This window comes from Astyanax mexicanus, chromosome 11 (assembly GCF_023375975.1).
Source record: "Astyanax mexicanus isolate ESR-SI-001 chromosome 11, AstMex3_surface, whole genome shotgun sequence".
Taxonomy (NCBI): Eukaryota; Metazoa; Chordata; class Actinopteri; order Characiformes; family Acestrorhamphidae; genus Astyanax; species Astyanax mexicanus.
In genome coordinates, this window is record NC_064418.1 from 31,454,656 (window position 1) to 31,468,104 (window position 13,449).

Here is a 13,449-nt window from a genome sequence, read left to right on the forward strand (position 1 = left end):
CTGTTTACTTGGTAAAAGCTTAGCAGAGTGCTGGGGGTGAGTGAGATAGAATGAGAGAGAGAAAGAGAGAGAGACAAAGAGAGAAAAAGAAAGAAAGAGAGAAAGAAATAAAGAAAGAAATAAAGAAAGAAAGAAAGAAAGAAAGAAAGAAAGAAAGAAACAAAACACAAGACTTGCATTCTACCCGAGCACATCTCCGCCGAGGAACATTCCAAATATTTACTGTATTAATATCAAATGTGGGATTGTGGGTCAACCATTGTATAGCCCTTTCCCAGAATGCTGTGCGGTGTGGTGGGTGCGAGTGCACTGAGCCCATGCTCTGCTATGATTTGAGTATTACTTCAGATGAAAAGGCGCTGGTGGAAACACTTTCATTAGCGTGGTGCGGTGACCCGGGTTCAGCTACTGAATAAGTATCTCTCTATTAATGATTTCTGCAGCAGAAAACCCCCCTGACCCACCAGCACTTTCAATCTGCGCAGAAAAAGAGGAGAAATGGGGCTGGGGGTGGTGGTGGTGGTGAGGGTGTGTGGGGGAAGAGAAGGAGCGGAGGAGAGAAGGAAGGGGGGAAAAAAGAAAGGATACATACATTTGTCAGTTTGAGGCGATGCAGGAGGGCTGTGATTTCAGGCGTGCTGCGAGGGTGTGGAGAGCAGAGCATGCTGGGCCATCGACTGGTTGGAGTTCTTGGCGATGCGGACCCTCTTGGATGTCACAGAGGGAGTGTGTGTGTGTCCTGATGATCCAGGCCCCTCGTGATCCACCCTCTCGCCCTTCAGATTCACACGCCGCAACCAACACCCCTCTGAAAGTCACACCTGCAAATAAACACACACAGGTTTACAATTACTACAATTACCAAGAGCCATGCCGTCAAATATAGTGCAGTCTATGTGCAGTGGACACGCACACACATACACACACACACAAGCTGGAGGAATCAAATGTATAGCCTAACAGACACACACACACAAACACACACACAAACAGGAGCAGCTCAGTTGTGGGAAAGGATTTGCAGGTGTGAACTCCCACACACACACAAGCTTGATTGTGCTGTATACTGTAAAAGTTGCCATGCATAAACAGATCAGGATTATTGACTGTTAAAGTGCTTACAGGAAAAACAGCTGTCATGCAATTCACATAAAATAGGGCATTTACAGCATTTGGCAGACACTCTAAACCAGAGAAACTTGACTAAGGATTGTAATTGGTAGAATGTGGTTTATATTGGGAAATTACGTAATGCTATACCCATTAAAGTCTTGCCCAAGAATACATAAGTATATGGATATAGCACCATATAGAATAGGCAAGCACACCATGCTGTATCCATCTTGCCCAATGACTTAAAGTCAGCATGGCACCATAAAATCTGGACAGGCAAAACATTATATATCCATTAGAGTCTTGCCCAGGAACTCTAATAGTTAGAGTGTGATATAGGCAGTTGTTGTTTTCTTTGCTATAGAATAGAAGGAACTGAAACCTCATATATCGTATTTTTTACACTATAAGGTACACATAAAATCCTTTCATTTTTCCGAAAATCGACAGTGTGCCTTATAATCTGGTGAACCTTATGTTGGAATTTTACCAGTCAGGTTGTAAAGAGCAGGTAAGCCTAACTGCTGAATTAGCATTAGCATTAGCTGCAGCAGCATTAGCATTACCCACTAACTGGGGTAGGCACTAGCTCTTTTACCGCTCAGAGATGAGTATTATCAGCATATAACCTGCTGCTTACCCCGGCTAACTTAAAATTTTTTAACGTAAGTTAGCTTTGCTTTACACCGCTGAACTGCTGAATTAGAAGGAAAACATGACAACACCTCTGTTCCTTACTAGTGTCGCATAATGTGCTTTATGTATGAAAACAGACCAGAAAATAGACCTTTATTGTTAGTGTGCCTTATGATACCGTGCACCTTATAGTGTGAAAAATACGGTATATGATTTCTACAGTCACTGGAATAAACACTACAGGGTCTAAAAATGCTGTGCACGGAGTTCACAGCCCCTTCTCTCCTGATCAAGGTGTGTTGTTGGTAGAGCACTGGGGAAGTGATAGACTAGAGCTGTAGTCTGTTTAGGGTCTGATTCAGAGAGCCTTCAGCAAAAAGCTAGATGTGCTTAAACTATTAAAGAAGCACCTAATAAGCACACAAGTGTTTAGGTTCTCAGGGAAGCCACTTTTGACATTTTAGTTGGTTTTGTGACAGTCCTGTGCCTGTAACATTAAGGGAGAGACCTCATAACAAATTCTATTATATTAAACATGTAAAGAACAATATAGCCGCTAAAAAAAGTTAATTTGAGTTTGATTAGACTGCAAAATGAAATTCAATAAAAGGTCATTTAAACAAAATCCATCGTTTCTTTTCCTTTTTCTGCTGTTTTATTAGTGACAGTATCCTGTGCATATACTCAACTTCTTGTCAAAAAACTACTTACATTACAAACAAAACCAAACCCTAGTTTAGTTGATCTGGACCGAGATCTCCTCTTGTGGTTAAACCAAATATTGGTCCTTTGGTCCAGACCGTTGTTCACGGCAACTTTCTCACTTTCTATTTTCAAACAAGCTAGGTGTAACAGAACCTTTTATCTATGCCAATCCTGGTTCAAAAAACGTTTCAAAAGTTTCTTGGCGAATAAATATATGAATATTGAAATTTACAGAAGTGAGAGAAGCTCATAGGCTAACATTGTTCACTAGAGACACAACCTTCAGATACCAAATATGTCTTGACTGACGACCTGCATCTCGCTAAGTGGTAAATCATGTTAATTGTTTTTTTCTTTAAACTATTTATTTAAGCTCACAATGCTTACATGGCTTACAGTAAAATACTGAAGGCACCAATTCACTTAAAATTGATTGAGTGTTATACTTTGATGTAACATCGATACTATATCATTCACCTATTACAGATGAATGACATTCTGGGATGAAAGACATGAGCAAGTATGTTTGGCATGTGCTATTTTTCTGCTTCACGTATGTTTCTTACTTTCCTCGGGGCTGTGGAGCCGACTGATGACAGCACACACCCACTGCAGGCTGTACATCATGTTCGCTTTCACGACATTCATCACGACATGTCAGACTAACGATGGCAAACAAGTTTCTACAATGTTGCATTGAGAAACTATTGATGATTCATGCTTTTGATGATTCATGCTTTTAAAATATATATGAATGAAAAACAGGATAAACTATCTGGGGGTGCTGGCAGGCACTTCTACTCAGACTATTTTGAGGTATTTCTCTAAATGAGATATTGGTTTGGTTTGGCTTGGCTTTGTTGGCTTTGTGTCAAATCAAAATGTGAAAAAAGCATGCTCATATGCTTACGTCACTCACGTGTATCAACAGTCACACAGATATAAATATACATACATATCAAAAGATGGAAAAAAACAACTGAAATATGCACAGATTTACTATACAGCTCTGGACAAAATGATGAGAGCACTGAACATACCTGTTTTATTTTATAAACTACGCACAACTTTCTCCCAAACTCCAAATAAAAATATTAAGAGCACTAATTTGCAGAAAATGAGAAATAGTGAAAAAAAAAAAAATTTTTTTGGTGGAATAATTCTGTTTTTTAATTACAGTTTTCATGCATCTTGACATGTTCTTCTCCACCAGTCTTATACACTGCTTTTGGATAACTTTATGCCTATTCTAGTGCAAAAACTCAAGCAGTTCAGCTTAGTTTGATGGCTTATGATTGTTCATCTTCCTCTTGATTATATTCCAGAGGTTTTCAATTTGGTAAAATCAAAGAAACTGTGGGGCTGTATGCCCAAATATTTGTGAACAATCCAACTGTCGAGTCCCTTAAAATATATTGCCAATAGCATAGAACTCCCTGGAGCAGACGCTGAGCTGTGAAGCAGTGTATCTGTGTTCTCTGTGTTCTTTTACGATGAGTTCGGGAGTTGACTATAAGGAGGGGTAATGATCATCCAGCATCCTGACCTCACTAACACTTTTGTCACTTAACACCATCATATACTCATAGCAAAAACTCATAGAAATCCTTCCCTGCACAAATAAAAACGATCCAGTTCCACAGGCACACACAGTCAGTCCTCTGGCAGCACTAGAGTGTAAAATGTGAGGTTTAAGGAGGTTCAGTCTTGTCTGCTGTCCCCCAGGAAACCACTCTTCACTTCTAGTTTTCCTTTCTCACTCCCTCTCTCTCACTCTCTCTCACACACACACACGCCCACATAATGAAGCTATTGTGAAAGATTATAACAACATGTTAATACAATCAATTTTGGATTCAGTTTTGAAGTGCTCATTTGAGGCAGCACAAGTAGTACAGTCAGTTAAGCATAGCTAGAAAAAGTCTTCCATTCATTTCTACTTCAGCTTACCCTCGGGCTACAAATTAACACAAACCGTGATGTAACTGCGCCACCAGTTATGATACCATACAGCAGAAGACCCTTGAAAGTAATAAGTAAGTACATCATACGTACAGCGGCACTACATCGCAGGCCGAACAGCCCCTATCCCTCATTCGTGTCATCTGAGGCTGTGCTCTCTGGAAGGAGCTGTCATCAGGCTCTTGGTCGTCCTGCTGAAATGAAGTTATCCAATTACTCTGTGCCTAATCAGCCTGTTTTGGTTGCTCTCGTCTCTCTGAGGTACTCCACAGTATAAACAGTTCACTTACTGCACACAGAAAGGGGCTAATCAAGGGAATTATTGTTTTGCTGCTCCAATTTGCCAGCGACGAGTTCGGCACTGATTGGGATGAAAATGTGCTATTGTGTGCCCCGTTCATGCTTGAAATTCAAGTGAAAATAATGCAATGTGAATCGCTCCTGGATGATCGGAGATGTATGAATTAAAAGGGAGGCTTGCACAGTATTTAAGCTGCATTGTAATGAGGGACTTTGTATTTTTAATTTCTATGGGGATGCCCTCTGCACTATTTGGGCTCTTTTATAGCTCACAATCTTCCTTATTTTTTATATATTAGAAATCTGGTGTGCTAATAAAATAAAGACATCTGCAAAAATGGGATACTTTTTATAATATTTACAACAGCACCTTCTAACAGATAACTTTATTTTAATCATTGCCTTTTTAAGATTAATATGTTTTTTATTTTAATTGCACAGAACATTGAATAAAAACATTAAAATCTCTATAAAGCACATTTTATTTTTATCATGTAAAAAAGTTGTCTGATTATGGAAAGTCCATAAGAACAATAAAAGATCATAAGGCCATAAGATGCATAAGGCTTTACTAGTCATATCAAACTGATACTAAGTAATAATACTTTGTTTTGTATATAGTGGCTTCTTAAAAAAACATACAATTGTAAGTACACAAAGCACTGCACAGAACAGAACCTAAAGGAAAAGCAGTCTGAGTTAAAAGAGACCTGAAAGAATGAGATGATTTGACAGAATAAGAAAAAGATTAGATAAGTAAAAGGAAGCTAGATTTTTAAAAGCTTTATAGGTAAGTAGGAGAATTTTTAATTGTACGTGATATTTAACAGGTAGTCACATACAGTTTAAGTGGAGATGTTAGATAACAGGTTTAATGCGGTTATGTGAACAGAAGAACAACTTAATATCTACTAACAGCCTGTTTACACCTGGCATTAACATGCAGTTTTGAAAATTAGATTAGATTTCGATATCATTTGTCCACATAAACTCTAGGTGTAGACACACCCAAGACGCATTTTTGGAGGTGATGACAGATGGGTTTTGTTCGCATTTAACACAAGTGTGAACGGAAGGCATATTTTTGTAATACTTCTGTTGGAAAAAAAAGTTTTATACATGTAATTAATACTGCAAATCTTCATTCTGCTCTCTAGCTTACCTACGTTTCCTCGATGTGTGTGTTTAAATTTTTGTTACTTGTATTACAGAATTATTTATTGAACCATTTATTATTTCACACACTCCTGGATAAAGTTATTTTTTTCCGTTTTTTTTTTTTTACAAAGAAACTGATATAAATGTTGGTGTGCTTTTTATGCTAGAAAGAAAAATCTGATCTCATTTGCTTAAACTGAGGACAGATTTTAATGTAATGTAAACAGAACCCAGTGATTGTATACTCAAGTACTATCTAGATACAAAACGCATGTTAATGCCTGGTGTAAACAGGCCCTAAGAGAATTACATAATAAATAGGTAACCCAATGTGACTTGAAAGAGTTTTAAATTAACAGTAAGACTACATAGCAAGTTTAATGTATGTGTGTGTGAACATATGCTTATGTCCATGGAAGGCAAAATGCTAGACACACATGACATATCTGCAACAGAATTCTTCCTACCAGGTTCCAGTTGGGAGAAGAGTATTAGACATGCAGCTGGCCTCACCACCTGCCCAGTATGTGTTCTAGCACAGGGGTTCATAACCTGAGGGTTGTGACCCCCAAAGGGGTCTTGACACAGACCCTAGGGGGTCACAACATTGGTGCTAATTAAGGGCATTTTCTCTGCAAAATGTTTAGAGAATTAGATTCAGACATTATCCTGATTATACAATGAATCCAACTGACACCTCTAGTGATAGGGGTAGTTCTAATGAGTGGGTGGGGCAATTGGCCTTCCAAATCGAGGAGAAAAGGGGTAAAATTAAATAAATTATTTTTTTTGTTTATAAATTTTGAAAAAATAGGCACTTTTTAGAAGGTAGAACTGGAAGCAGGGATGCAAAAGATAATGTTCTGAGTTTTTGAGCCCAACCAAGTCACATGTGGAACGTCTTTGAACCTCAATGCAGACCTAACCATCACACTATTTTTATCTAATCTATAAATTTTAGACAGCAGTACTGCTAATTGTTTGTTTTTATAAAAGTTGGGGGTTGCAAAATATTCTGAACACTAAAAAATGTTCTAGTACATGCTGTACTCATCAGGACAAATCAGGTCTCTCTCTTTACATCACCACTTTAGTAGAGCCACAAAGAAAAAAAATGGAAGCTATTAGAGATGGCACAAATCGTCTTTTGATTATAAAAATCAGACTGTACCTTCTGCCTTTGTTGAGGAAAAAACTGGAGTCTACTGTACTATAAAGATGTCAGGCTTGTGTTTGTCTGTACTGCCTCTAAATGGCAGGAGAATATGGGCCAAAGCCCAGGCTTTATAACTGCACTGGAGACAGGGATCCAGCGGTGGAAAGTAATACTGTCAGGGGATTTTAAGACTGTGTGCTATAAGGACATATCACATTGATGGATAAATGGATATCTCTGGGCATTAAATAGTACCGTATTTTTCAGACTATAAAGCACACCAGATGATAAGGTGCACTCTCAATGAATGTCTTTTTGTGGTCTATTTCCATACATAAAGCACACCGAATTATAAGACGCATTAAGTATGGTAAGAATGTCTACATAAAAGTGAGCATGGGTGTCTCCATGTTTCCCTGGGGAAGCTGGGAGAAGCAAAATTAAGTAAACAAAACTAATTCTAAAAAAAAAAAATCTTTTAAAGTCAAATGAGTGCTGGATCTTAATCTACACAGATTTTTCTCCTAAAAACTATTTGGGTGAGTAAAGTGCTTACAGTAAACTTTTGTCCAAGGGTGAGACATAGTCAGTTGTGGTTAGCAGCACTAGCCAGCCCCGGTTAGCAGCACTAGCCAGCCCCGGTTAGTTAGCAGAACTAGCCAGCCCGGTTAGCAGGGCTAGCCAGCCCCGGTTAGTTAGCAGAACTAGCCAGCCCGGTTAGCAGGGCTAGCCAGCCCCGGTTAGTTAGCAGAACTAGCCAGCCCGGTTAGCAGGGCTAGCCAGCCCCGGTTAGTTAGCAGAACTAGCCAGCCCGGTTAGCAGGGCTAGCCAGCCTCGGTTAGCAGCACTAGCCAGCCCCGGTTAGCTGCGCTAGCCAACCACAGTTTGCAGCACTAGCTAGCCCCAGTTAGCAGCGCTAGCCATGTAGCTATAGTGTAGCTAAAGTTAGCTAGCGTTACTGGTTAGCCTGCTAATAGCCAGTACGGATTATAATTACTTAGAAAGTGATGTGTCATCAGATATTACGCAAACATGTTGAGTTTAATTAAACATAGGCATCTTTTTACAGCAGTGCTTCAGCTATTATGTTTTTCTTTGGTTTGTCTGTTACAGAGTAGAAATCTCTATGTTTTAGTCTCTAATCCCAGCCACTTCCCATTTCCCAGTCCTATTTCCACACCCTGTGTAGCCAGGTATGGATCACAATAGCAGGCAAACACATCATGCTGCAGCCTCAGCCTCCTTCTAAAAAGCACCATACCCAGAGACACAGTAGCCTAAAACATCAGTAGATATCAGCAATACATTTGATAAACTGAGACATCTTAGAGCACAGAAGGACTACAAGCTGGATTCTGAGCAGGCTAATTCTCTCCTGAACAGATGAAAACAAGCACTGAGCTTCAGCTAAGGTTAACTAACTAGGTAATTCATCACAACCTATGTGATGAATTACTTATAACAACTTATAAGGATGGGGCATTTAGGGCATTTTAAGTCATTTCAACATTTGAGTGCTCACATTCAGACTAAGTGGTCTATGTGGAGCTGAGTTATCAAGGCAGCAAGAATTTAAGATTTGAGGCAGATTGATCCAGAGTAGTTCTGGCTAACACAGTCATGCTATAACATGCTAACATGAACTGAAATCAGTCATGACGGGGGAGCATAATGTACATAATGTTTCCTTAAGGTCGTCATAATTACCCTAGTGAAGAAAAAATACATTAAAGTATACTAAGCATTATTATGCTATAGGGCAAAGAGTACTTGTAGCCACATTTTTTTCAGTATATTATAATGGAACACCTTTTTTGTACTTAGTACACTTTAAGTGTACTTTAAGTGTACTACGTGTACTTAACTGTACTAAAGTGGAACTATTTTAAATATACTTAAGTAACAATTAAACTACTTATAATACTTATTGTATGTAACCCCATCTTTTAAATATGCTTACAGTAAAATTATAATACATTTATCACTATTATACACTAAGTATATTAGAAATGTACTAAGAATTGCTGTTAAATATATTTACATTAAAGTACAAATGTGCTTCTTGTTTCTGTTTTTTGTAAGTAGCACACTTCTAGTATATTTCGTTGGGTATAAAAATATATTTTAATATACTGTACTACAATTTTTAGCATGTAACAAATTCACTTTATAATTTTTAAATTAGTAGTAGTAATTTAATTTACTTTCTAAAAAGTTACATGATACATTGTACTTTAAGTGAACTACCGTAACAGTTGTTTTTAACACACTTTGCTAAAAATGTAAAAAATTATATTTTGAAATAAATATTTTAGAAGTATATTAAATTACATTAAACTAAAAGTATACTTCTTTTTTTATGTTTTCTCTTTCAGAGATCAATCAGGACATCATATTGGAACGAGACATGGTTAGTTCTCCTTAACACTTGATTTCAAATGCATATTATGGTAACTTTTTACACGCAGCCCTGCTCTGTTATGACTCTTACATGTGATTCTTCAGGTTTACTGAGTAAATTAAGAAATGGTTTATGTAGCGCACAACTGTTATGTCTCAGAGGAATGGCCTGAAACAGTGTGAGGGTCACATACTCACAAGGTCAAACAGCAGGGTACTTATGTTGTTTTTGTCAATTGCTTACCTCTTGAACCAATATGAGGTAGCATAGTTGTGAGTTATATGTATGTAATTTACGGTGACCTTCATTTAATGCAGGAACATAGCCCAATATCTTTCATTTTGGCAAAAGAGAACTCCCCCTAAGAGGATCAGAAAGGAAGTCTGATGAAACCCTTCTTTACTGCTAATGTTTTCACTATGGGTTGTCGGATAAGACATAGTTTGATCCAGAGAAATGGGGATGAAGTCAAGACTAGCCATTGCCTCTTTTCCTATGCAGGGCCAAGTGGTTACTAAGGCTGTGCCTTATTGATACGAACTGGTGCAGACCCATTAGACTGGTTACATTTTCTTTTCCATTTGCTGTGTTGCTAAATCAGGACAAGGAAGTGCACAGCCTCCTAATTAACGACAGTCGCAGTCATTGGATGTGTCTAGCCCTATAGTAAAAAAATGTATGATGAGATAAGTTGCTGTTTCCAGAATGCTCTTTCATAAAATACACATTTACTCAGGTATTTAATTTGAAATTATTTCATATATATGTTCCGCATATATGAAATTCTTTACTTAATATGGCCAAATATACCATATTTGACAATCTCCTACATGTACATACAGTATATTTTTCTGAAAGTGTTGCTTCTCCTGATGTGGGCCCAACCAGGACTGAAAGATAGCTGGATGCTCTTCTGTATTACCAAAAATTGTGAGATTAGCTCGTCCAAGTACAGAAAGGCATCACCAAGTCAGCTTGGTTTGGACCAACCTGTGGGAGAACATGATGATAGATATCTGTTCATTCAAGCCACTGCTGGTTGCCAGGTTGTGGAAAAAGAAGGTGTAATCTACAACTGACCCGAATCAGTAGGAGCAGTTGTTCTCCAGACTCCCTGCACTCTGTAGGATGGTCAAAGACATTTCAACAACCCAGTGAACTGATCAAATGACTGTGACTCCTTGCCCTGCTGTTCCAAGATTGCTGTAGCCATCTCCTCTACCAGATAGCAAAGATATAACCTTCACTAGATAGCACAAATTTAACAAATGCTACCTTTGCAGAGTCTAAGTAGCTGGTGGCAACATTCTGTTTAAGATAAATGGCACACTGCAGCAGTAAGACATCATATGTTTTGGGAAATGAGAGGTACTGTATCTAAAGAATGAGCATAGTTGGGTGTGACTTCTCTGACATTGTTGGTATTGCAGTGGTCAGGGTGGTAACCTGTTGTGTCGGATGTTGAACGTGGATAGTTGCTGAACCTGATCCTATTTCTGCCTTATTCTTGGCCAACTGCCCTCTTTTTATTGCCAAACATCTCAGTTGCATTAATTGCAAATAGAAAGTACCAAAATCAACTGAGACACAGAACCTACACTTACATTTTAAACTAGATATACAGCCTACAGATAAATTATGTGCCTACTGCTTTCTGTCTCCATCTAATCTTTTAAAATATCTTATCATGCATCCACTATGACATGGCAAGCTCTTATGTCTCCAAAACACATACGAAGATGGCAAAGGAAGCGGTAGAGAAAGCAGAAGGAAATCTCCACAATTAGTCCCTTTAACGATGGGTCTGAGGAGGCCTCTGTGAAGACTGGCCTTATGAGTCTGCGGCGCCATGGCAAGCCACAAGGAAGACTGTAAAAGCGAGAAAGGGAGGAGGGGGAGGCTTCAGAAGTCAAGTCTATCTGGCATTTAACATTTTACTGCTGTGTTTTAGTTACTGTATGTTTGGAAGACCCATTAGCAGGTGTGTCTTTACTGTCTGACCCAACAAAAGCCTTTATCTTTAAAGGAGTCGTCAACCTCCAGACTGGATCATTTCTCAATGAAAACAGACCTGCCTTGCGTCAACACTAGCTAGTGAGTGCAAGTACACACACACACACACAGTGAGTGTTTTTACATGCACTTAAAAATTTTATCATAATCAGTATTGTAATTTCAGCAGTAATAGAATTATTCATGTGGTCATATACAGAGCATACTTCTTTTTTAGATTTGTAGATTGAATTAAATGTCTAGAAATCTGATTTAAAAATCGGATAAAGAGAGCTGAATCTTAGTAATCTGAATTCTAACACATGTATACGCTTACTCTTATTTCGTTCAGTTTTCTTAGTCTCCACATGCTTGCGAAAAAAGCTGAATAAGACTTATAGGCTTATAAAAAAAGAAGCTTATAAGAAGGGTAGCATTGCATATTCTTTAAAAACATAAAAAAACGAAGAGCTATATTTGCCAGTATGGGGCCGACATTTACAAAATGCCACAGCAGGAAATTTGAAGAATCCAGCAAATACATGATTGAAATGTGTAAAAAAAACATATAGTTTTCCATTATCAGATTATCGAAGAGCATGTAAACGCTTTGACAAGTTACTAACAAAATTTTCACCATTTATCAGATGACTGAGTGTAAAACTGTTATTTACCTTAAATAAATATACCCAAAAATATTAATATATATTTATTAATATATATTATACATCATTTTATATTTGTGATTTACACTGCAATTTTACTGAACAAACTTGATGATTAATAAATAAATGATTGTTTTAATTAAAATATAATTAATCATAAGACAAGGTACAATGTAGTGTACCACTGGTTACTGCACAATAACTAAACAAAAATTAGTATATACATAGTTTTATTGAGTAGAGCTTTTAAAAATGCACTTTATTAAAAGTTAATAAAGTTATAATCAGGCATAGCTTGATTCTAACAATAGAGAAATCCTTAAATATTTCTGTCATGTTTAATATTTTAGTGTAGCACTAGCAATGCTAGGGAAAAAAAACTGATGCAGATAATGTTCTTGCTCTATTTTCAGTTGATGATGGCTAGAAGATCATGTGATCGACATCATTCACTCAAATTACAGTGCTCGGTGGCAGTTGACTTCCTTTGCAAGTATTCACACGTAAAAAGGGAAGAGAACATCTAGATCACTTGCATTCCTTGGCTTGCTTTTAAGAGGTTATACACAAATACACTGCTGCAATTGCTCTGGTATTCAGAGCCATAAAAGCAGCTTTACGAGTCTGTCAAAAGAAGCCATTTACTTCTGTCTTTGGAAGAGGAAAATAATCTAATCATACACACATTTAATACACTGGACTGGCGATATTTAAGCTGTAGAAGGTTGTGAGCTATGGACGCATATTGTAAACAAGACAAAAATAAATATATTTGTATTACTTGTATATGCATCTATACATAATGCTAAGCAATGACCATTTTTAACTTTCATAAATGTCTCGTCTTTTGTGAAATTTAATAGCAAAACAAATCAATTCACAAAGATAGTAAGGTATTTTTTGGATCTGAAATACTAAATTACCATAATATTAAAGTGGAGAAACAGCAGGAATTGGTAATATGTTGAGAGGCTCCACCTGATCGGGAACATAACCTTTCAAACTAGCTTCAAGATTTATGCAGGCGCAGAGTAGATGGATCAGGACAGGCCCAGATTTCATTAGCTTTGAGAGACAATAATGGTTTTCGTTCCTCTTTCATTCGAGCCCACTCTTTCTGTCATTTCTCCCAGCCCGGTGAGTCTGAGTGGAGCCTGATTGAAAGGAACCATCATATGCACATCACTGTTGCCCCACATCATTCAGAGAACAAACCGTTTTAGATCCTTAACTACAGCAGCAGCACTGATTGCTCAGGCACCGGCAATTTCCTAACCAACCACCACCTGAACAATGATGTGTTCAGCCCTCTTCTCCCCAGCCTTTCAGAGGAGGAATCATTTCACAGTTTGGAACGAGAT

The 13,449-nt window shown here is 37.8% G+C and overlaps 1 long non-coding RNA gene across 4 annotated transcripts in view; it reads right to left on the reverse strand.

Moving 5' to 3' along the window:
* The window catches only part of LOC107196988 (uncharacterized), a 34,721-nt gene that overhangs the window by 10,232 nt on the left and 11,040 nt on the right, over positions 1–13,449 (reverse strand). For 3 of the 4 annotated variants that reach the window (XR_001518312.3, XR_007441176.1, XR_002651367.2), the window contains one exon: positions 593–821. This is a non-coding gene — a long non-coding RNA (uncharacterized LOC107196988). Of the gene's footprint in view, positions 1–592; positions 822–4,509; positions 4,633–13,449 lie in introns of those variants that run through there. The other variant, XR_002651368.2, reaches the window with a different exon arrangement.